The following is a 25254-nucleotide window of genomic DNA, read 5'->3' as shown; positions in this document are numbered from 1 at the left end:
AATCAAGCTCCCATCTCTTGGCCAATTTGGCTTCCTGCGAATACATAAAATAGAACCTTAGTGATTTTAAGACTAACCTGGTAGTTTGAATAGAAATGAGTTTATTGTCATTGTGTATATGGGTTGAGGATGTAAGGATTTACTTCTAATTAATTTGACTTCACTATATTTCCTGAAATTGATTGGGACAGGGGAGGTGCTGTAGCTCCCAAAAGTAGTATGGTCGGATTGATTCCATTTTGTTTAAGATAGGCTTGCTGATTCAATAGGATGGTTGGAAATAATTTTCATCCAACTATGATACATGATTAAATTTTGTAGTCTCTCTTCTTCCATCCATCCTGTAAAAGTCATTCGGGAACCATAGCAGCACTACATGGTTGAGAGTATTTCATCGGATCTAATTGTTTCGTCATAGGTCTGATACCAATATTATGTTGGGTTGCTTTCTACATTGGATTTGATATTCACTGTAAGGAATTAGTTTTGCACGAGATTGGATATTCGTATTGTGTCGAATTTAGCCTCGCATTACACTGATATTTGCATTTTAATAACACCTGTACGGCTTCATAATAGGAAATGTGTTCATATTGTCTGTCATCTCTCATTTTTAATGAATGACCTCTATACATATTTGTCTCTTTCACACAGGCAGCATTCTTACAGATGAAGGCATATCTATGTTCATAATGGGTTTCCTTATTAAATGTGGTGATACCAAGGGTTGATATATAGCAGAATGGATGTTGACTCTAGACGTTGGAGTGATCTCTATCCCGCTCTAATGAATGCACTAAGATTATTTCTTGTTTAGTGATAATCCCGAATGCACTAGGAGGTAGATACTGTTTGTTCCCAACTCAAGTGCCTAATATCTGTCTAGTATTGGAAGCTTTGGTGCCAGTATTTGGGCCAAGCAAGCTTATGGTCGTATCTTTCTAGTTCTGTTTCAATCGGTAAAGGCAAAGTCTCGTATGTATTTTCAAGGGTAAGGGTAAGGTATCATAATTTAGCTACTTGTTTTGGCTGATGTTGTGGCAAAATGATAGATGTTATCATTGGTTATAGTATTATTCTTTTGATTTCTATATGCTTATGAGGACAATTGGGTCAAAAAGTTAACCTCTTAATTCTGCTCTTTAGATCCCCTCAGTTCAGGGTTTCCATTGGTGTTAGCTTAGGGATTTCTGGTGGTGTTTCAAGCTTTCCATTGAGTTTTCAGAAAGTTTCCTAGGGTGCGCACAGTGACGGAATGTTTCTCGAGCCACCCCCTTTCTCTTCCTGCCTTAGAGTTTTCGCAGGTTAAGGGATTTCTTCCTTTTTAGGGTACTCTATTAGGTTTAGGAGTCTGTCCTATTTTATAGAATTATAGGAGTCTCTCCTACCCCTACCCGTCTTAGAGTCATCTAGAGCCCTCACTAGGAGACACGCTATATCTTATTAAGGAGATTCTCCCTTGGAGAGCCCACTGTGGATCCCTTCCCGAGGGGGGTGGTCCCACTAGGGTGTGTGTTTTTATGATGATAGCGCCTTTGTCCATTGGATTTGAATATGATTGCTTTTTTCATAAATTTAAGATAAAAGTCCTAACTTCACGAAAGAAGCAACTGACCAGAGTCGCCACCTAGATTAGGGATCTAGGACCCATGATTAACTCTGTTAATTTGGTCTACGTTTTGAGTTCTGGGTAAGTTACCTGGTTACGAAGTCGGAAGGTGTACCGCACGAGGTGTACAGCACCGACCTTGCCTAACTTTTGAAAGCTTTAATTATTCAGGTTTAACTAAGGGGGTGAATGTGAATTTTATTTTAGAAATCTAAACATTACTAATGATTTAGCCGTTCACAGTTTAGACTCCTGCGGGCCAGGAGTGCATCCTACATGCAACTACATGCCTACGTGCCTATGTGATTGTTTTGAGATTGATAAGATTTGACTTGAGTTGATTTTGATTAATTGATTTGAAGTGAAGTGACCTACGCTATATGAACCTAAATCTAATGCAATGGACCTAAGTTGCATCTTAGCATTTCTGTGAGAACTTGGATTCAAAAGTTCCATTTGGGAAACTAGAGTACCACTTCTAAGTTTTCCAATCCTAGAACCTAAAACTTAAGAATTTGGAGGTTTAGATTTTGAATTGAAGTTTTCCAATTTGATGTAAGTTCTTAGATTCTTTAAGGTTTTTTTTTTTATTCCAAAGAGTTCCAAGTTTAACAAAGTAACTAAGCATGCAAAAACCAAAGCAACACAACTAGCAAGATGGCTAAACATGTGATTTCTAAGCATATGATGAGGACAAATAATAAATAAAGAAATCTAAATATGCAATTAATCATGCGACTAAACACAATGAAACATCTAAGATGCAAAAATGGTTTAAGGAAAAGGAAAGGGTAAAAAGGGAATGGAAGAGATGAAGAAGGGTGTCGAAAAATGGAAGAGACAGAAGAAAGGAGCGGAAAGGTGCGGAAAGGTGCGGGTTTAGGGTGCGGGTTAGGATGCGGATTCAGGGTGTGGGTTACGGCTAGGCTGCGTGGGCTTCAATGGTTTATTGGGGCAGATGGGTTGGGCTGGTTGGGTTGAGTTCGGTTGTGAACCCAAGTGGGATTGGGGTTCGGGTGTGGGGTTGGGTAAAGTTGGGTTGGGTTTGGGTTTGGGTGGAGTGTGTGAGATGTGATGGGTTGGGCGTGGGTTGAGTCAAGTAGGATTGGGCATGAGATGAGTCGGGTTAGGTTGGGTTGGGTGTAGGATGCGGGTTTTGGGGTGCGGCTTTGAGTTGGCTGAAAGCCCTTGGCTGTGGGTTAGGCCGAATGAACCATGGGTTAAGCTAGGTTGAGTGACCTCAGGTTTGATCCACAATGATCATACCTGAGTTGACATGCATGTATAGTGCAAATGAAGCATGTCTGGAATCCAGAAGTTTTACATTTTAAACTATTCCCATGCATGCATATTATACACTACACATGCATTCATATTTGTCTAGAGTAAGCCTTCACTAATGCATTCAAACTCATCATTTCAGAAAAGCTTGCTCTCGGTTACACCAGGTGGTTTTAGTCAAGGCTTACACTAAACTGGGCCTGTGTTGAGTCAGGGTGCAACTCAGGGTAGGATGAGTTAGGATCAATTCAAAGTGCGACTCGGGTGAATTCAGGGTGCGACTCGAGTCAGTTTGGGGTGCGACTCGGGTTGGGTTGGGTGGGGTGGGGTGTGGGGTTGGGTTAAGTCGGGTTGGGGTATGGGGTTGGGCTGGGTTTGGTCGAGTTGGGTTAGATTGGGTCAAGGGGTTGGGTGTGGGTTTGGGTGTGGGTTAGGGTGCTGTTTGGGGGGTTGGGTTTGGGTTTGGGGTTGGGCATGGGTTGGGTTTGGGGTGTGGGGTTGGGTCGGGCATGGGTCCATGGGTTAGGTTTGGGCGTGGGTTGGGGTGGAGTGTGGGGTTGGGTTAAGTCGGGTTGGGGTATGGGGTTGGGCTGGGTTTGGTCGAGTTGGGTTAGATTGGGTCAAGGGGTTGGGTGTGGGTTTGGGTGTGGGTTAGGGTGCTGTTTGGGGGGTTGGGTTTGGGTTTGGGGTTGGGCATGGGTTGGGTTTGGGGTGGGGCATGGGTTGGGGTGTGGGGTTGGGTCGGGCATGGGTCCATGGGTTAGGTTTGGGCGTGGGTTGGGGTGGACCCAAGTGAGTTGGGTAGGATGGCTCGGCCATGTAAATCGAATTAGGAGGTTTGACCAAGCCATTTAGATGTGAGTTCGGTTGAGGTAGATGGAATTTAGATGGGATGGGTATGGACATGATTTATGGCATTGTGGGGACATGGTATATGTATTTGGAATTATGGGGATGTGATGAGTTATTGGCTGCTGGGGAAGAATGTAATGGGAGTGCATGGGTGATGTGTGATATGAGATCTGGCTTATGATGGTGTGGACCCCGATCCCGAGGACGGTTGGGCGAGGGACACGAGATCCCCACGCCGATCCTCTAAGATCTCCACAATGTGAAGGAGAGCTCTACCAGGGAACTCTCAAAATGGTGCCACTCACAGCATGGGTGGCGATATAAGTAAGATACCTCTCGATTCCAGGACTAGCCCGGAACCAAGATGTACCTATGACAAAGAAGAGTCGCCATCCAAGGAAGTAGGCCCTGGAACCCATGAAATACTCTGTTGCAACGGATAACCAGAGATACAAAAGTCCGTGCCTGATGACGAATGGGGAAGGTGTTAAGCGCCCCCAAGTCACCCAAGTGCAAGCACATGGTCTCTTATGCCATTTTTAATTAATTTTGAAGAGTTTTGGGCTAAAATCATGTGAAATGGGAACGAGTATCCCTGAGGAAATGTCTATCTAAGCATGCATGACCCGGGGGTGGGCAAAAGAAAATAACATCCAAATCCTAACTCACCGCATCTACTCCTAACCCATCACATCTAGGAAAGCAATAACATCCGCATGCACAGCTACATCTAAGCAAGTAATAGCAGATAGGATAAGCAGAAAAGTAATAAATATCTACAGCTAAGCATGTGAAACTAAACGCACAAGGAATAAGCAAGCTGCAAATAAACACACAATGAACCAAAGACAAACACAGGATAAGCTAAAAGATGCGAGGAAAGAAATGAATCGAAAAATCAACGGTACATGAGGACCGAGAATGCCAGGGAAAATAAAAGGGAGCGTACGATAGGCTCAGGGAGCGATTCTAATGAATCAAGCTCAGCGATCCTGATCCGCTGAAGATCGGATAAGTCTCACGATCGTCATAGCCTATCGTTGGGCTCAGCGAGGACAATCCCTGTGAAGGGGCCACGCTACGTCGTCGCCCGTCCCAAAACCCGATAAAACATCGGAAAACCGATAAAACCGGCAAACCACGATCAAAATCGGAAATGAAATGAAAAGAATGCTCCGAGTGACCTGGCAATCACCATCCTTGCCCATTTTGGTTTTTGTATTTTTGAGAAAGCTTGAAAGATATTTTTTTTTATGCTGAAATGATTTTTTTTTTTAGGATTTAAATGATTTTATTGAAAAGTTTGACTGAACTTGGGATGATGATCCCAAGCTGCCTACGTACCCTGTGAAAAGGGATCAAGCCAACGTAGTTCGAAACAGCTTTTCGAAAAACGCTTTTGTTGTTTTTTGATGTTTTTGTTGTTTTTTTTGTTATTTGATTTTTATGAGTTTTTTTATCCCTTTTGATTGAAAGGGGCTATGGCTCAAGAGGTTGCCGTCCGTCATCACCTAAACCCGACAAAGCGTTCCTAAAATCGATGGGGATCCCGAAGCACAAAGAGTATCCCAGGAAAACAAAGAGGTTGCAGATTTGCAAGCCCAAGACATGCAACTAAATATTGAAGACCAGCTGAGATTATACACTAACCCAACATAGTTATACTGATAATATTCTCAAGAGAATGATGGAAAATAATAAAGGGTATCCCTAACCATGAAACCCCTTAACACATAGCAATTCCACATACCTGTGCTGGACGAAATCGCAGTCACCAAAGGCCCATTGGAGTATCGGTGTCACCAAATGCTCATTGGAGTATCGGTGCCGGTACCGGAAATGCCGGAAGAGAAGCTGATGGTGAAGCTTGAATTAAGAGGCCGGAGATGAAAGCTGAAATAATAGGAATTGAAATGGGTTTTGATGGGGTATTTGACGTGGGTATTAACGAGGCCAAAATGGGACCAATTGGGATTAAGAAATTGAAATTGAAGAGAGGAATTAGTGGGATAGAGGTGATGGCCTGAAATGGTGGCGCGACACAGCCGGATTCCGGCAAGATTGCCGGAATCAGTAGTGTTAGAAATGAGAAATGGTTTTGGGTTTTGGTAGATGAAGGGAGGAGTGGCTGTAAATGGAAGAAAACCCACATGGGTTTAATGGATAAAAGAAAATGGTGGTGGGGGGAGTGGCCGAGCAAACGGTCGGCAGGAATGAGGTTGGGGATGGTGATGATGAAGATGGAAGAGGGTTTTCGAAGGGTGGTGTTGGGGTGGAGATGGAGGTGGTGGATGATGGCCGTGGGTTGTGGAGGAGGATGGTGGAGAAAATGGGTTTGGGTTTTGGGTTTTGAAGAAGGGTTTGGGGTGGAGATGGGTTTCGATTTTGGAGGTGAGGGTTGGAGGAGATGAGGGTGGGAGAGGGTTTTCGAATGGGTGGTGGTGGTGGTGGTTCGGTGGAGGTGGGTTTCGGTTGTTGGAGTGGAGAAAATGGGTTTGGGTTTTGGGTTTTGAAGAAGGGTTTGGGGTGGAGATAGGTTTCGATTTTGGAGGTGAGGGTTGGAGGAGATGAGGGTGGGAGAGGGTTTTCGAATGGGTGGTGGTGGTGGTGGTTCGGTGGAGGTGGGTTTCGGCTGTTGGAGTGGAGGAAATGGGTTTGGGTTTTGGGGATTGAGGATGGTGGCTGGTGCGGTGGAGATGGAGGTGGTGGACGATGGTGGTGGTGGTGGTGGTTTGGTGGAGGTTGGTTTCAATGGAGGTTTGGGTGGTCGGATTCCGGCAAGCTTGCCGGAATCAATGGAGGTGGGCTTGCAGAAGGGGATAACGAAGAGGGTTTTGATGATGGGAACGGTGGAGGAGATGGTGGTGGGTTCTGATGGTGGAGATTGGTGGTGGATGACGGTGGTGTTGTTGCCTTGGCTCCCTCTCTTCTCTCTTCTCTGCTCCTTTCTTTTTTTTAGAAAATGGGGCTCTCCCCTTTTAAGCCCTAATCGACCCTCTTTAAAGGGGAAATGGCATTTTTGCCCCTACTCGTTCCATGGACACCCCCCTTCAAGTGTATTTATGACTACTATTTTTAACTACGAGGGGTGGTCTGGGTAGAAAATGGGGGTGGAACATTTAGCTCTTATTTGCTCGGCTTCGGGGCTCGGATTTCGGGATTTATTCAAAACTTTTTGGGAAATTTGGGTCAGGTCAAAATGGGGTGTCTACAGATGCCCCTCTTTGGCAGAGGGTGCTTGTCGCACGAATGCCAAAGCCAAAAGGACGACGCATTTTGACCTGCCCCGAAAACTTGGTTAAAGAAGGAAAACGTAAAGAAAATGATTTTGTGAAGATTGAATTCTGGGAAGGATCAGATGCCTATGGGGTCTTACACAAATGGGATGCCTCGGGGGACTTTGGAAAGGATGGATGCCTCGGGGGTTTTTAGAAAGAAGGGATGCCTCGGGGGTCTTTAGAAAGGATTCCTCAGGGGACTTTGGAAAGAATGCCGCAGGGGACTTTGGAAAGGATGCCACAGGGGACTTACACGGATGGGATGCCTCAGGGGTCTTACACAGATGGGATGCCTCAGGGGTCTTACACGGATGGGATGCCTCAGGGGTCTTACACAGAAGGGATGCCTCAGGGGTCTTACACAGATGGGATGCCTCAGGGGTCTTACACAGAAGGGATGCCTCAGGGGTCTTACACAGATGGGATGCCTCAGGGGTCTTACACGGATGGGATGCCTCAGGGGTCTTACACAGAAGGGATGCCTCAGGGGTCTTACACAGATGATGCCTCAGGGGTCTTACACGGATGGGATGCCTCAGGGGTCTTACACGGATGGGATGCCTCAGGGGTCTTACACGGATGGGATGCCTCAGGGGTCTTACACGGAAGGAATGCCTCAGGGGTCTTACACGGATGGGATGACTCAGGGGTCTTACACAGATGGGATGCCTCAGGGGTCTTACACAGATGGGATGCCTCAGGGGTCTTACACAGAAGGGATGCCTCAGGGGTCTTACACAGATGGGATGCCTCAGGGGTCTTACACGGATGGGATGCCTCAGGGGTCTTACACAGATGGGATGCCTCAGGGGTCTTACACAGAAGGGATGCCTCAGGGGTCTTACACAGATGGGATGCCTCAGGGGTCTTACACAGAAGGGATGCCTCAGGGGTCTTACACGGATGGGATGCCTCAGGGGTCTTACACAGAAGGGATGCCTCAGGGGTCTTACACAGATGGGATGCCTCAGGGGTCTTACACAGAAGGGATGCCTCAGGGGTCTTACACAGATGAGATGCCTCAGGGGTCTTACACAGAAGGAATGCCTCAGGGGTCTTACACGGATGGGATGCCTCAGGGGTCTTACACGGATGGGATGCCTCAGGGGTCTTACACAGATGGGATGCCTCAGGGGTCTTACACAGATGGGATGCCTCAGGGGTCTTACACGGATGGGATGCCTCAGGGGTCTTACATAGAAGGGATGCCTCAGGGGTCTTACACAGATGGGATGCCTCAGGGGTCTCACTCGGATTGGATGCCTCAGGGGTCTCACTCGGATTGGATGCCTCAGGGGTCTCACTCGGATTGGATGCCTCAGGGGTCTCACTCGGATTGGATGCCTCAGGGGTCTTTAGAAAGAAGGGATACTGAGAATGGCAGAATGCCGCAGAAGGCGAGGTGCTGTGGAAGGCGGAAGCCGTGTAGAAACTGACGTGGATGCTGTGTAGAAACGGGCTTTGATGCCATGTAGGAACGGGCTTGGATTTTAATTAGGCGAAACCTTCACGCGCTAATTAAAGGGGAAAATTAGCTAGGTGGAACCTTCACACGCTAACTAACAGGAAACTTGATTGAGTGAATTTTTTTTGAAGAGATTGATAATCTTTTGATTTTGATTGATTGATTTATTGATTCAGATTGATTCCTTTGAAAATTGCTTTGTCTCTTGCCGAGAAAATGGGAGTGCGAGTTCTTTGCTGAGGACCAGACTCACATGATCTGCTGGGATTTTGGGTACTGACCCATGTTTGAATGAATTAGATTTTTGCTAGGAATTGAACGCTTTGAGCGATTGCCAGCGGAATCTCTGGGAAATAGATGTCAGACTCCATTGGGGATTAGCTTTGCTGATGAACTGACTATGGAGTAGGCTTAGCTGAGGAATTTGGAGGTTTGACTCGAGATGTGCTCGAGCTTCTCTCATCTCAACTTGCTGGAGACATTGGTTTATTCTGATTGTTCTTGACATCTTTTATGACGCAAGTCATAAAAGATGCCCCTAGTGTATTGTACTTCCATGACAAGGGTCTTAAGGAGGCGGAACAATGATGGTCGAAGAAAAGATGCTTTGCTTCATGAAGGCTTGAGGTTGCATGGGTTTTCTTTTCTTCTTTTTTTCGGATGGAGAGAGCAGGACTATCACCATGATGGCTGAGTCTGAGTATCTCTTTCTTGCATTGCTCACTCTTGGAGGCTTAAGGTCTCTGGTAGGTTGGAATAGGATGACTCTTGCCCCTTCTAATGCCTAAACCAGGATTTATTCTGAATTTTTTTTTTCATCATTTGGAGGGCGTGCTGCAGTTCTTTCAACGCCAGTGACCTTGACTTCAAAGGGAAGAGAAAATGAATGGAAAAGTAGGAATGGATTTGAATGGACTCATCCAAAGACGACTATAACTCCAAGGACTCAACTCACTGAGGGCTGACTTTTGGATCTAATGTGTTATTTATTAAGGGTATGGCCTAGCCACTCTTAGAGTATTTCGAATACCGTGTCAAGAGGCATTAATTTTCTCTTTCGGTATTTCCATCATGGTTAATATCTCCTTTCGGATTGCTCGCTTTCGATGCCCTAGTTTAGAGGAGCGTGAAAATAAGCTTGCTGGCACTCCTTAGACTGAGATTTTGCTCCGGTTGAAGGTTCTTTCTTCACCTCATTGATTTGCTTCTTGTGAGAAGTCACTGCCATTGACCAGATTGCCTTTCCAGGTTTTCAATCTGGCGGACCGCTCGCCCTATCTTTTGCTTGGATCGCCCTTTCGGGTTTTCGGTCCAGCGGGCTTGAGTACCCTGACTTTTGCCTAAGCCGACTTTTTAGTTGCCAACTTAGCGGGTGAATGACCCTAACTTTTGCCTAGGCCGCCCTCTCAGGTTTTCAGCCTAGCGGGTCTTCAGACTCCATCGTTTTTCTCTTTTCTTTCTGCTTTTGCCTCGAACCTTTCCTTGTTCACCAGAAGGACTTTCTAGGTGGGCGTGGGTTCAAAAGGGTTGGATATTTCTTTGGTTCAAATGATTTCGACCGAATTTGGTCTAACCAGATTGCTTACATACCCCCAAAAATGGAGGATCAAGTCCGCGTAGTTTGCTTGAGGGTTTGGAAATGAATGATTTAGCTTTTAGCTCAAAGGTTGACCGAACCTGGAAGCCCAGGTTGCCTACGTACCCTGAAGAACTGGGGACCAGGTCAAGCGTAGTTCAAGAAAAAAAATGCCCCTGGTTTGTCGGGCGGTTGAAAGAATATTTGATTTTGTTGGGGCTCAAAGGTGTTTGCAAAAGGATTTTCCGAACTTGGGATTTTTGATTTTGAAGGTTCAAATGGCCAAGGATGGCCTTCTGGCATGAAATTTTCTCAAATAATTGAGGTTCAACAACTTTTGAATTTTTCTTTCATTTTTTTTTTCGAGGAGTCTGGCGGCATTTCCTGGCAAGACTTCATCTGCACTTCGCAAGCTTGACTGGTTGAATTCTCACTTTGTCTTTGGGATCTTGAACTGGTACTCGAGATTCTGTGACTCTGGGTCCTCTCGGTATGCTGAAAACGATTTTGAAATCTCTTTTAATTTTATCAACTCCAATTTTTGGGATTCTGACAGTTGTAAGGATTTGACGTAGGGGCAGGTTCCCTTCATATATTTTTTTTTATTCTAGATTCTCCTTCTTTTGGATGTTCTTTTTCTTCTGATTTTTGATCATTTTTTTTTTGCTTGGATGCGGGGAATGCTCCTACACCTTGAATGCTTTAACTTGAAATTACATCGCAATGTATTGCCCAAGTGTTCTTTTGAGGCTCATGTTCTATGATTGTGACTTTGTTGTCCGAGAGTTTTCTCTCAATCTTTTCATTATCTTCACTTGATGTCTAATGCTCTTCCTTTGAAATTTTCGCTTCTCCGACCTGATGTCTAAAGTTGAGGGAGACTTACATTGAACAGCACTAGGGCATGCTCCCGGTTTATCCTCATATGGCCAAGCAGAACTACTTTGAACGCTCTTAGTAGGCTTATCGATTCTTCGCGCTCTTCGAGAGATAAAGTTTTGCCAATCCGAATTTCCCGAGTCTTGGATTTCAATATCACTATCCACAGTTTCGATTTCATCTTCAAGTGGCTTTGCTCGACGCTCTTCCTCTCGTTTGACCATCTTTCAGATCTCGAGGGAAATTTCGTCTGCATCCTCTTCCGAGAAGGGTGTCTTAGTTTGTTTAACATTAGATCCAAGATGAAACACAGAAGAAAATTGGACATTGAAAACATATGTTCATTTCATTGAGAAGTTTATGTACATGGATGATACTCGACCGCAACATTGGGCTTTACATCAGACATAACAATGGGTTGAATGCTGACTCACCATAGGAAAGGCGAGCAAACACAAAATACTTGGACTTGACACTAATGTGATTATTTGACCTACCAACTTGGACAAGAGAGTGATTACACACACGACAAGGACAAATTTCAAAGAAATGACACTTTTTGGAGGCAATGGACTAGCGCTGAAAGTTCATGGACATCATGCATTCCTCCATGATGGTGATGACTATGGAGTTCGACCCTGGAATAGGAATCTCGGAGGGGCGGCCTCTTTGGTTTCTGTAGACCTGGCTCAAACTGATTTTCAACACCTGATAATGGCAAGGCTTTCTCTGGCATGATGTTTTCAAGGAGCTCAAGCTCTAACATCTTTCCTTTTCCTTCCCATTCATTTTCCAGCCCAGAGGTGGTACAGGTAAAGGTGGTGAGATCTATGAAAGGTTGAAAGGGTAGAGTGGTTCCCATGGTGGGTGAAAGAGGTGCAACGTAGTTAGGTCCAGGGTTCTCGGAAGCATTTGAGTTCGAGAAGAGTGGGGGGATCCCCGTCTATCAGGTCCTGGATCTCATCATCATTTCCCTCATTTCGGCCAGGACGAGACTCTCAGTAGACTCAACCATTTGGGCAAGGTGAGAGGAACTAGGTACAGCAGACTGGCTAGACCAGGAAAGTTTAGAGATGGAGAGGTTCTTTTGGGAGATATGATAGGCAACTGGGCAAGTCTCTTGTCATGGACAACACAAACATTAGGCTTAGTGAGAAGTAATCACATGGCAATGTAATGTGCAAATTGAAACAAAAGGTAACACAAGCACATCTTTCTCTTGGCTAAAATCCGGCAGCACAACTTCAGTACATGGAGATGTGGTACGGTAAGCACATGGTTTATCAATAACCCTAAAGGATAATGGTTACGCTTAAGGTTTTTGGAGAAAATCCGACAGCATAACGACTGTACAAGGAGGGTCTCGGCGACCAAGCATAAAGAATACGCCGACAAGGTCAAGATGAAGCAGGTCTCTCAGCAAAAACACACACTCAGGTAATGATAATGGCAATATAGACTCATAATTGGCATGCGGAGCGATCTGATCAAGATCGATCAAAGGATCAAGCTCAGGGAAGATAGATCATGGCTATAAAGATAATGATGTGAAACCAATGATCTGATCATAATCCAAAAGGCGGATGGATGGGAAAACAGATTAGATTAGGAAAGAAAACCTAACCATGAAGCAAGCCCTAATCTAGTAATAAATATATATACATATATATACATCCTAACCAGGGGCACCAATCCTAGTCTAATCTAGAGGAGTCAAGGAAGTCTTGACTCAAGACAGACATGTGAGTGTACTAGGACTGCGCCTGTAGCCACATAAAGTGAGCTACCCTAGTCTAAAAAATAGGATAAGGTCCCTAACTCTAGGCTCCACATGTGTAAGCAACACAGATGTTATTCCATAAATGCAAACAAAAGGACCATGCAATATATAGAGAGAGTAATGTCGCGAGGTCCACCTGGCCGGGTGCATAGTTACTTGTATGCTGTGACTATCGCCCAGCATACGAACTATGTCCGTTTTACACACAAGGTGTCCAGGTGTTGAGATACTACTGGTGCGGTGGCACTAGAAGGCGGGTATAGCCCTCACGGCTCCTACTTATAGTATCTCTCCGAGAGTAACCTGATAGCATATCCACAGCAGAAAAGTAACCACAAAACAGATAATATGTGCAATGGATGAAAGTGAGTGTCTGAGCCCTTGTTTTATTTTGTATCTACTTGGTGCCCCTGGCATTCTAACGGAAAATGTTCCCATTTAAAATGATTTTAGTCCAAATTTCTTCAAAATTAGTAAAAATGGCATTTTTACAGAGTTAGGCAATGTTCCAAGAACTCCCCAGCAGAGTCGCCAGCCTGTGGACCCCGATCCCGAGGACGGTTGGCCGAGGGACACGAGATCCCCACGCCGATCCTCTAAGATCTCCACAATGTGAAGGAGAGCTCTACCAGGGAACTCTCAAAATGGTGCCACTCACAGCATGGGTGGCGATATAAGTAAGATACCTCTCGATTCCAGGACTAGCCCGGAACCAAGATGTACCTATGACAACGAAGAGTCGCCATCCAAGGAAGTAAGCCCTGGATCCCATGAAATACTCTGTTGCAACGGATAACCAGAGATACAAAAGTCCGTGCCTGATGACGAATGGGGAAGGTGTTAAGCGCCCCCAATTCACCCAAGTGCAAGCACATGGTCTCTTATGCCATTTTTAATTAATTTTGAAGAGTTTTGGGCTAAAATCATGTGAAATGGGAACGAGTATCCCCGAGGAAACGTCTATCTAAGCATGCATGACCCGGGGGTGGGCAAAAGAAAATAACATCCAAATCCTAACTCACCGCATCTACTCCTAACCCATCACATCTAGAAAAGCAATAACATCCGCATGCACAGCTACATCTAAGCAAGTAATAGCAGATAGGATAAGCAGAAAAGTAATAAATATCTACAGCTAAGCATGTGAAACTAAACGCACAAGGAATAAGCAAGCTGCAAATAAACACACAATGAACCAAAGACAAACACAGGATAAGCTAAAAGATACGAGGAAAGAAATGAATCGAAAAATCAACGGTACATGAGGACCGAGAATGCCAGGGAAAATAAAAGGGAGCGTACGATAGGCTCAGGGAGCGATTCTAATGAATCAAGCTCAGCGATCCTGATCCGCTGAAGATCGGATAAGTCTCACGATCGTCATAGCCTATCGTTGGGCTCAGCGAGGACAATCCCTGTGAAGGGGCCACGCTACGTCGTCGCCCGTCCCAAAAGCCGATAAAACATCGGAAAACCGATAAAATCGGCAAACCACGATCAAAATCGGAAATGAAATGAAAAGAATGCTCCGAGTGACCTGGCAATCACCATCCTTGCCCATTTTGGTTTTTGTATTTTTGAGAAAGCTTGAAAGATATATTTTTTTATGCTGAAATGATTTTTTTTTTTAGGATTTAAATGATTTTATTGAAAAGTTTGACTGAACTTGGGATGACGATCCCAAGCTGCCTACGTACCCTGTGAAAAGGGATCAAGCCAACGTAGTTCGAAACAGCTTTTCAAAAAACGCTTTTGTTGTTTTTTGATGTTTTTTTTGTTTTTTTGTTATTTGATTTTTATGAGTTTTTTTATCCCTTTTGATTGAAAGGGGCTATGGCTCAAGAGGTTGCCATCCGTCATCACCTAAACCCGACAAAGCGTTCCTAAAATCGATGGGGATCCCGAAGCACAAAGAGTATCCCAGGAAAACAAAGAGGTTGCAGATTTGCAAGCCCAAGACATGCAACTAAATATTGAAGACCAGCTGAGATTATACACTAACCCAACATAGTTATACTGATAATATTCTCAAGAGAATGATGGAAAATAATAAAGGGTATCCCTAACCATGAAACCCCTTAACACATAGCAATTCCACATACCTGTGCTGGACAAAATCGCAGTCACCAAAGGCCCATTGGAGTATCGGTGTCACCAAATGCTCATTGGAGTATCGGTGCCGGTACCGGAAATGCCGGAAGAGAAGCTGATGGTGAAGCTTGAATTAAGAGGCCGGAGATGAAAGCTGAAATAATAGGAATTGAAATGGGTTTTGATGGGGTATTTGACGTGGGTATTAACGAGGCCAAAATCGGACCAATTGGGATTAAGAAATTGAAATTGAAGAGAGGAATTAGTGGGATAGAGGTGATGGCCTGAAATGGTGGCGCGACACAGCCGGATTCCGGTAAGATTGCCGGAATCAGTAGTGTTAGAAATGAGAAATGGTTTTGGGTTTTGGTAGATGAAGGGAGGAGTGGCTGTAAATGGAAGAAAACCCACGTGGGTTTAATGGATAAAAGAAAATGGTGGTGGGGGGAGTGGCCGGAGCAAACGGTCGGCAGGAATGAGGTTGGGGATGGTGATGATGAAGATGGAAGAGGGTTTTCGAAGGGTGGTGTTGGGGTGGAGATGGAGGTGGTGGATGATGGCCGTGGGTTGTGGAGGAGGATGGTGGAGAAAATGGGTTTCGGTTTTGGGTTTTGAAGAAGGGTTTGGGGTGGAGATGGGTTTCGATTTTGGAGGTGAGGGTTGGAGGAGATGAGGGTGGGAGAGGGTTTTCGAATGGGTGGTGGTGGTGGTGGTTCGGTGGAGGTGGGTTTCGGTTGTTGGAGTGGAGAAAATGGGTTTGGGTTTTGGGTTTTGAAGAAGGGTTTGGGGTGGAGATAGGTTTTGATTTTGGAGGTGAGGGTTGGAGGAGATGAGGGTGGGAGAGGGTTTTCGAATGGGTGGTGGTGGTGGTGGTTCGGTGGAGGTGGGTTTCGGCTGTTGGAGTGGAGGAAATGGGTTTGGGTTTTGGGGATTGAGGATGGTGGCTGGTGCGGTGGAGATGGAGGTGGTGGACGATGGTGGTGGTGGTGGTGGTTCGGTGGAGGTTGGTTTCAATGGAGGTTTGGGTGGTCGGATTCCGGCAAGCTTGCCGGAATCAATGGAGGTGGGCTTGCAGAAGGGGATAACGAAGAGGGTTTTGATGATGGGAACGGTGGAGGAGATGGTGGTGGGTTCTGATGGTGGAGATTGGTGGTGGATGACGGTGGTGTTGTTGCCTTGGCTCCCTCTCTTCTCTCTTCTCTGCTCCTTTCTTTTTTTTAGAAAATGGGGCTCTCCCCTTTTAAGCCCTAATCGACCCTCTTTAAAGGGAAATGGCATTTTTGCCCCTACTCGTTCCATGGACACCCCCCTTCAAGTGTATTTATGACTACTATTTTTAACTACGAGGGGTGGTCTGGGTAGAAAATGGGGGTGGAACATTTAGCTCTTTTTGCTCGGCTTCGGGGCTCGGATTTCGGGATTTATTCAAAACTTTTTGGGAAATTTGGGTCAGGTCAAAATGGGGTGTCTACAGATGGTATGGGGAGGAGGGCTATGGAGATGGAAATACATGGTTAGGTTAGTTTTGGACCACAGGATATAGCTATGGGGATATGGCTCATGGCTATTGACATGGCATGTAAATCTGATGAATATGGAAATGGAATACATGCAAGTCTGATGGTTGTGGACATAGGTGATGGACGATAAGTCCGACACTTATGGACATGAGGTTTGGCTAGCAAAGCCGAATGGGTTGGATGTGAGTTGGGACTTGGGTCAAGACCGAGTGGGCCACTAAAATTCAGGTTGGGTTTACGTGGCCGCGCGGGTTAGGGGTGTCGGTTAGGCCAGGTTGGGGCTGAGTCAGTTGGGTTTGGCCAAAGCCGGATGGGCCAGGGTTCGGCCATGGGTTTGGGTTGAGGCCGAATGGGCTGGGGGGTTTGGGCTAAGGCCAAGTTGGCTGTGGGTTTTGTTTGGTCAAGCTAGATTGGGGTTTGTGCGAAGGGATTTGGGATTTGTGCTAAACAAAAGCCATTAGATTGGATTGGGTCTTGATGGACCTTACGTGCTCAGCATAGAGTTCAGGAATTCGAGTTCTTTTGGTTTTAAAACATGGGCTTCTCAACACAAAGGAATCAGGTTCATGGGTCATGTGCAAAACAACAACAAAAAATGAAAAGAGAGGATGCAAATATGGATCAAATTCAAATTGTAAATTACTTTCAATCAAAAGTTAAAGATTTATTCTATTTGAAAGTTCTAGTTTAATTTCTTGAATTCTTATTGGATGAAGAACTCTTTGCTCTAGGATTTTCGAATCTGGGAGTCTTCTTAACTCGAGAAAACTCTTAAATCCAAAAATTCTAGAGAACCAATGAAATTTGCATACTTTCGCTTCTGTAAAATAAAATTCCAATATGGCCTACCTTTCCCAACGTTTGGTGTCGATCCTCGCACCTTCCTTTGACGGTGAATTTGATGAAGATTGATTCCCAATTCGAGCACCTCGGCTCTCCCAAGGCTTGATGGCGTTCCTTGCTCCAGGTGATGAAGACAATTCCTTGGTGATGACTCGATTCCTTAGCGTTTCCACCACCACCGAGGGAGGGTAAGAAGAAATGAGAGAGGGGGAAGGGGAAATTTGGGGTGGAATTTAGGGGGGAGAGAGGGCTGAAAATAATGTGTGCAATGAAGAGGGGGAGAGGGGGTATTTATAGGGAAGAGAATGCTTGGATTGCTAAAGATGGAGTTAAGGAAAAACAAGGGTCATGATTGAAAGATTGGAAATTAGCAATAGTGCAATGGTGGGGATCCAAAGAACCGTAATATTCTCTTTCCAATCTTGGGAGTGTTTTTTAAGGCAAGAGAAAAACGTCCAAAATCTTCTCTTTGTGACCAATGGAATGTCTTTCAATGGTAGAGATGAATTGCCAAAATTTAGAAACAACTCCAATGAATGAGATTGTGCCACTTGTGCCACATTTTCCTTTTTTTTTTTTATAAATTGAGAAAGAAAAAGAGTACAATTGGAAACTCCCATATTGGACGTGCATGTGAGTGGAATGGAAAGAGCTTTGAATGAATGGGATTTCTTTGCAAAACTAGGAAAGCAATTAGGATAATGACAAGTGTTTCAACAAAATTTTGCAAATCAAGAATAATTGGGAACGTCCAAATGAGGAGTGAAAGTTGGAATTTTAGCAAGATTTGTACTCAATTGGAAAAAGACAAATGCCCCTTTTTAGCTTTAGGCAATTCTTTTGGCCAATATGCTTGAACCACACATCTCCTCTCAATATACAAAATCTTTTAAAATATCAACCCAAAGCCTTCAAAATAGGAACGTGGACATCATGGAACGTTTTCCCAAGCATGGGAAAACGTGTGGGAGGGGAGAGAGAAAGTGCGGAAAGAAACTTAAAAAAAAGTCATTTTCTGAAGATTTCGGCGTCCGATTTTGATAATTTTTTTGCCTTTGGAATCCTTGATTTCTCCTCTTTCATTTAAGCCCAATATTGGCATACAAATTACAAATTTAAAATTTTCATCCAATGAGAGCCGTCGGTTTTTAACGGCGGATCATTTTTCCACCGTTTGATCAAATTGTCGATTCGATTGGACCAACCAACTCAATCAGCTTTGGATCGATGATCCCAGCCGTTAAACCACCAATTAATGAGTTTAAAATCTGTTGTTGATCATAGGATTGAATAATTTCTACGGCTCTCATTTTTTCGTATTGATCCGTGGGTTTTCGTATGTTTTTCCTCAATTGAGCTACTTAATGTCTGATCGGGATTGGGGCTGACCCCGATTAATTTAATTTTGACCAAATGATTTTAATTTATTGAGAAAACACCCAAATTAATCTCAACCCTTGATTTGATGACTCGATAAAAATCGGATCTCGGAGCAGAATTAGGGTTCGGCCTGTGAAGCGACCCTACCTAATTTAATCCCGATTGACGATCCGTTGGGTTGGATTAGGGTCTCGGCAACTTCAAGTATATAAATACATAAGAGAGGGTCTCTTACAATATTCACTATACTCGGGCCACTAAACAAGGTATTTTTCCAATTTTTCGGGCCACATTTTGGACATTTCGGACATTTCGGACATTAGGAGGGAGATTGAGAGATTTAGAGAGAAAATTCCATGGATCAATATTTTAGACTATTGTTGGTTAATGTGTAGCAAAATGAGGGTGTCTACACCCACCCTTAGGAACGTTTAGAGCCCACCCTTAGGAAGGTTACCTTAGTTTTGCAGAGAGTTTACCCACAGGAGGCATGCCTTGCCTTATTTAGAGAGCCCCTATTTGGAGACACGCCTTGTCTCATGTATAGAGTTTCCCCTTTAGGAGGCTTACCCAGCCTCATGTTAGAGTGGCCTCTTCTTTTAGAGTGAGTCTTTGACTTGGTAGTGTTATTAGAGAGTCTTTGACTCATTTGTATTCCCTCTCTAGTGTTATTAGTTAGGAGGTTTTCCATTAGAGACTAACTCAGTCTTATTAGAGCTTACCTGCTTGGGATCTTAGATCGTTTTCGCTGTTCTCGGGACTCTAGTTTACTTGTTGTGGTTTGTCTCTTTGAGACACTAGTTGCTTATTCGGGGTTTCCCCTTTAGATTTAGGGCTTTGCCCCAGTTTGTGGTGTTACTTGCGTGTTCCCTTTTAGAATGAAAGCATTTAAAATCCTAAACATTGAAGAATTTTAAAATCCAAAAAAAAAACATTGAAATCATTTAAAAGCACAAAAATATTAGAATATTTGAAAACTCAAAAACATCAGAAATTCAAACCATAAAAATCATTTCAAAGCTTTAAAACCATCTAAAGTGAAAGTTTTTAGGAGCGTAGTTAGGAAGTCTTCTTTCGAACTACGTTGGCTTGATCATCTTCCACGAGGTACGTAGTGCAGCTTGGGATCTTTATACCAAGTCCAGCCAAACTTTGTAAATAAATACTTTAACCCTTTTTTCTTTAAAACTGTATTTTCAAAAAGCTCTTCCTCTAGAGTTAGGAGTTTCTCCTAGATAGAGAGTTTCTTTTAGAGTTAGGGGGTTTGTCCTTGATTTGTTGTGGTTGTTGTGTGCTTGTTTTAGAGTTAGGGGTTCATCCTAGAGTTATAGGAGTGCCTCCGTCCGGTCAGTTGGCGATCCACATCGCCGACTGATTACTAGAATAGGATGCGTTAGTTCGCCCTTTGTTTTTCTTAGGAAACATAGCCTAGTTACACATAGGTTGTAGGAACCACCTGCATTAGCTTAGGGCTAACCTGCATTTAGTTAGGGCATATAAGGGGTCCTAAAATTCAAAATCCACTGGAATTTAAATAATCGCTCAAGAAGCTTTAATAACTAGTCCGGTCTTTTAGATCAAGTCCAGGATAGAGGTCTAGGTGTCTTAGGGATCATAGCTTAGAATAGGCGTGAAGAACTACATTGCTCTGATTCTCGTGGAGGCGGGGATACGTAGGCTTCTTTGGATGAACATCAGACTATCCAAGGACTCGGGCTAAATCGTTAGAGTCTTAGGAGTTGTTGTGTTGTCATGTCGTGTATTTTGATGTGTTCTCTTACTTTCATGCGCATATCTTATACCTTTAGCTGTAGCATGCATGCGTTTGTCTACCAGAACTTAGACACCATTTAGGCATGTCACTCATAACCTAGTTGTGCTTAAGCGACGCATCTTTTATTTTGTCTTGTATGTGCTTACTATTTCATCCCTGAGTCATGTATGATTAGGTAGACGTCTTCTCGGGGATATTTCGTTCCCATTTCATATGATTTTTGCCCGAAATTCTTCGAGGTTAATAATAAATGGCATAAGAGACCAAGTGCTTGCACTCGGACAAATTGGGGGTGCTCTTCGGACCTTCTCCATTCATAATCAGGCACGGACCTTTTGTATCTCTGCTTATCCGTTGCAGACAGAGCATTTATTTTTGGTTGGCATATCCATGGATGGCGACTCTGAGTTTATTTTAGGTACATCTTGGTTTCGAGCCCTGGCTCCGGATCAGGATGTATCGCCACTCATGCTATGCTGTGAGAGTGGGACTTATTTTGAGAGTTCCTCGGTAGAGCTCTCCTTCACATGTGGAGATCTTTGAGGATTGCAGGGGAATCTCACGTCCCTCGTCGCACTCTGTCCTCTCAGGATCGGGGTCCACAACCCTATTCTGAAAATTTGAGATCATTTCTCATCTTTTAACAAGATCCATTTGCCTGTGCCTCAGTGCCATATCTTCTCAGGCCTTTTACTTATCTTGATAGACTTATATGTTTCTATCTCTGCCAATGATAAGTATCTTGTTCTAGAGTTTGAAAAATCTCTAGAACCCTTCTTCATTGGACAATGCTTGAGATGATCATCGCATTGTCTATGAAGTAATCTCTTATCATGTATTTTTTTAATGGAAATATATTATCATGATAAGGTCCAATGGCTATGCTTTTCACATTCATATCTAAGCCATCATATATTGTCAAGCTTTACATTATAAGAATTATCAAAGGCCAATGATAATTTCCCAGAAGAGGGATGATTTAAAAATATTTTTGAGTTTGTCATGTCCCATCATCTCTTCCAAGATTCTAGTTTCGGAGGACTCCACTCAAATCATATGTCCATCGCAGCTTGTCTATGGTACTTGTCTCCTTCCATCATGCCAGATATGATAAGATGGTCATGACTAAAGCCTGGCAAGTGCACTTCATTTGCATCCTCCCAAGAATGTTTTTTTTATGAAGGAGAAGAGTTAAAACAAGTACCCAATCTCTTAATCCGCAAAGATTTGTCAAAAGATGCTCCCTTACATGGAAGAAAGGGTCAAGCATTGATCTAAGCTCCTTAAATATTCATCAGTAGAAGAGTTCCGGATAGAAGAATGCAAAGTTCAATTTTACCTTCTTTCGAGAGATTTCCCAATACCACTTTTATTATTTCTTGGAGTTGTCATTACTTCACTTTGATTAGAGACTAACTCAGTCTTATTAGAGTTTTGCTCATTTGAGATCTTAGATTCGTTTTCTCTGTTCTTGGGACACTCATTTACGTGTTGTGATTCGTCTCTTTGAGACACTTGTTGTTTGCTCGGGGTTTCCCCTTTAGATTTAGGGCTTTGCCCTAGTTTGTGGTGTTGCTTGTGTGTTCCCTTTAAGAGTGAAAACATTTAAAGGTCCTAAAACATTTCAGGTTTTAAAATCTAAAAAATATTAGAAATTTGAAACTCAAAAACATTTGAAACTTTAAAAATATCAAAAACATTTGAAAACCTTAAAAAATCTAAAGTGTTAAAGTTTTAGGAGCATATTAGGAGAGTTCGTTTCAAACTACGTTAGCTTGATCATCTTCCACGAGGTACGTAGTGCGGATTGGGATACATATCCCAAGTTCAGCCAAACTTTGTAAATAAATCATTTAACCCTTTTAAAAATACCAAAAATCTTCCAAAACATTATTTTTGAAAAAATTCTTCCTCTAGAGTTAAGACTTTGTCTTAGATAGAGAGTTTTAGAATTAGGGTTTTGTCTTTGATTTGTTGTCTGTTTGTTGTGTGGTTGTTTTAGAGTTAGGGGTTTGTCTTAGAGTTATAGGAGCCTCTCCGTCCGGTCAGCTGGCGATCCACATCGCCGACTGATGACTATAATAGGATGCGTTAGTCCCCCCTTTGTTTTTCTTAAGGAACACAACCTAGTTACACATAGGTTGTAGAAACCACCTGCATTAGCTTAGGGCTAACCTGCATTTAGTTAGGGCATATAGGGTGTCCTAAAATCTATAATCGATTGGAATTTAAATAATCGCACAAGAAGCTTTAAGAACTAGTCCGGTCTTTTAGATCGAGTCTAAGATAGAGGTCTAGGTGTCTTAGGCATCATAGTTTAGAATAGGTGCGAAGAACTACGTTGGCTTGATTCTCGTGGAGGCGGGGATACGTAGGCTTCTTTGGACAAACATCAGACTATCCAAGGACTCGGGCTAAATCGTTTAGAGTCTTAGGATTTGTTGTGTTATTGTATATTTTGTTTTGTTTTCTTACTTTCTTGTACTGATCTTATACCTGTAGCTGTAGCATGTATATGTTTGTCCACCAGAACTTAGACACCAGTTAGGTATGTGACTCATAACCTAATTGTGATTAGGCGACACATTTTTATTTTGTTTTGTATGTGCTTATTATTTCATCCCCTGGTCATGCATGATTAGGTAGACGTCTTCTCGGGAAGATTTTGTTCCCATTTCACATGATTTTACCCAAAATTCTTTGGAGTTAATAATAAATGGCATAAGAGACCAAGTGCTTGCACTCGGACGAATTGGGGGTGCTCTTTGGACCTTCTCCATTCGTAATCAGGCACGGACCTTTTGTATTTCTGGTTATCCGTTGCAGACAGAGCATTTATTTTGGTTTCATGGCGTATCCATGGATAGCGACTCTTAGTTATTTTTAGAAATATCTTGGTCTCGAGCCTTGGCTCCGGATCAAGATGTATCTCATTCATTCTGTATCGCCACTCATGCTATGCTGTGAGAGTGGCACCTATTTTGAGAGTTCCTTAGTAGAGCTCTCCTTCACATTGTGAAGATCTTTGAGGATTGCAGGGGGATCTCGCGTCCCTCGGCACCTGTCCTCTCAGGATCAGGGTCCACACCACCGGGTGTGCCAAAAATTTGTTCGCAACAAATTTCACATGCATGAAAAAAGATCACACATAAAATAAATTGGGATCAAATTTTCCTCTTGTGAAAAGAGGTTTTATTAATTTTGGTTGGGATTGTACACTTCCGGCTTTATTGGTCGTTAATTACATTTCTTGAAGAAAGAAAATACCTCTGATTATTCATCAAGAGGTTCCTTATCTAAATATAACTTTTGATTATTATCCCAAAAAGAAGGTCCTGGAGAGAGAATCTGACTCTCTGGTACTTTTTGGTTTCATACTCTTTTGTAAAAGATTCTCCTGGAAGAGAGAAATCTTTGAGTATGATTTTATTTAGTCACTTTGTAAGAGAGTTCTTCGAGCCATTTTATCTTTCTCCTGGATCCCAACAGAAAAAGGTCTTTTCATCTTTCTCCCGTAAATCGGTCGAGAAAGGCCTTCTTTCTTTTCATCTTTCCCGTAAATCGGTCGAGAAAGGTTTTCTTTATTTTCATCTTTCTTCCATAAATCGGTCGAGAAAGGTCTTCTTTCTTTTCATCTTTCTTGAAAGATTCTCCTGGTAGAGAGAAATCTTGGAGTATTCATCAAGAGGTTCCCTATCTAAATACAACTTTTGATTATCTTCCCAAAAAGAAGGTCGTGGAGAGAGAATTTGACTCTCTGGTAATTTTTGGTTTCATACTCTTTTGTAAAAGATTCTCTTGGAAGAGAGAAATCTTTGAGTATAATTTTATTTAGACTCTTTGTACATCTTTCTCCTGGATCCCTGCAGAGAAAGGTCTTTTCATGTTTCTCCCATAAATTGGTCGAGAAAGGCCTTCTTTCTTTTCATCTTTCTCCCATAAATCGGTTGAGAAAAATCTTCTTTCTTTTCATCTTTCTCTCGTAAATCGGTAGAGAAAGGTCTTCTTTCTTTTCATCTTTCTCCCGTAAATCGTTCGAGAAAGATCTTCTTTCTTTTCATCTTTCTCCCATAAATCGGTCGGGAAAGGTCTGCTGGCATATTTTGAGTCTCCTGTCTCCTGTAGGAGACTCAAAAGGACTTCTCTCCTTTTTTAGATGTAGTCTGCAAAAAGATGGAAAAAAGAACTGAAAAATAGAAAAGAACCGTTATTTTTTTGGGAGATCTTTACCTTTCCTTTCTTTCTCTGCTTCCTTCTTTTTTGCTCTTTTTTATGTACTTTTTTCCTCTAAAAGATGCGATCCCTTTTCTCCAAGAACGGATCTCTATTTATAAAAGTCTCTTTAAGTAGTTGGCAACTGCCACCTCAACCCTTATCCTCAACTTCACGATCTCCACTTCCCCTTTTGTGGGGAGTTACGTAACTTGTTTTTGAAAAGTGAACGACCCACTTCTTCCTTTGCGAAAGTCACTTTATTCCCAAAAGTTTAGGGATATCTCTTCCTTTAGTCGTAGGCTCATTTTTGTTCTCTTTATTAAAATACTTTGACTTTATACTTATCCCTTTTCACTTTTGGAGAATAAGTTAACGTGTAGTCATCCCTTTTTTCTTTCTTCTTGAATTACTAGGGATTTTACTATATTCCTTATTTTATAAAATTTCAAGTCCAACACTCTATCATCTACACTACCATCCCCTCCACCACCCAAGTCAAATGAATCTCCTTCATCTCCACCCACAGATTCCTCCAATATTCAACCCCGTCGCTCCACTAGACCTCATAAACCTCCTAGTTACCTATCTAATTTCCAATGTTCTGTTGTTCAACCTTCCTTTAACCAATCCAAGAAGTCATCTTCGGAGACAAAATCTGTAAGTATTGCCTTTCCTCTATCCCATTACCTTAGTTTTAATAATTTTCCCCCT

The 25254-nt window shown here is 43.1% G+C and overlaps 1 protein-coding gene across 1 annotated transcript in view; it reads right to left on the bottom strand.

Moving 5' to 3' along the window:
• LOC143855556 (exopolygalacturonase-like) overlaps nt 1-17312 on the bottom strand; it is a 95396-nt gene extending 78084 nt beyond the window's left edge. The window contains exon 1 of the mRNA XM_077365712.1: nt 17181-17312. The gene's annotated coding sequence lies outside the window, so the exon portion shown is untranslated. The remainder of the gene's footprint in view (nt 1-17180) is intronic.
• Nucleotides 17313-25254: the final 7942 nt, after the last annotated feature.

Source organism: Tasmannia lanceolata, unplaced genomic scaffold, assembly GCF_043159265.1.
Source record: "Tasmannia lanceolata isolate RefF3 unplaced genomic scaffold, GAP_Taslan_0.1 ptg000003l, whole genome shotgun sequence".
Taxonomy (NCBI): Eukaryota; Viridiplantae; Streptophyta; class Magnoliopsida; order Canellales; family Winteraceae; genus Tasmannia; species Tasmannia lanceolata.
The sequence above is the reverse complement of the archived record's forward strand: the minus strand, read 5'-3'. Positions and strand labels throughout refer to the sequence as shown.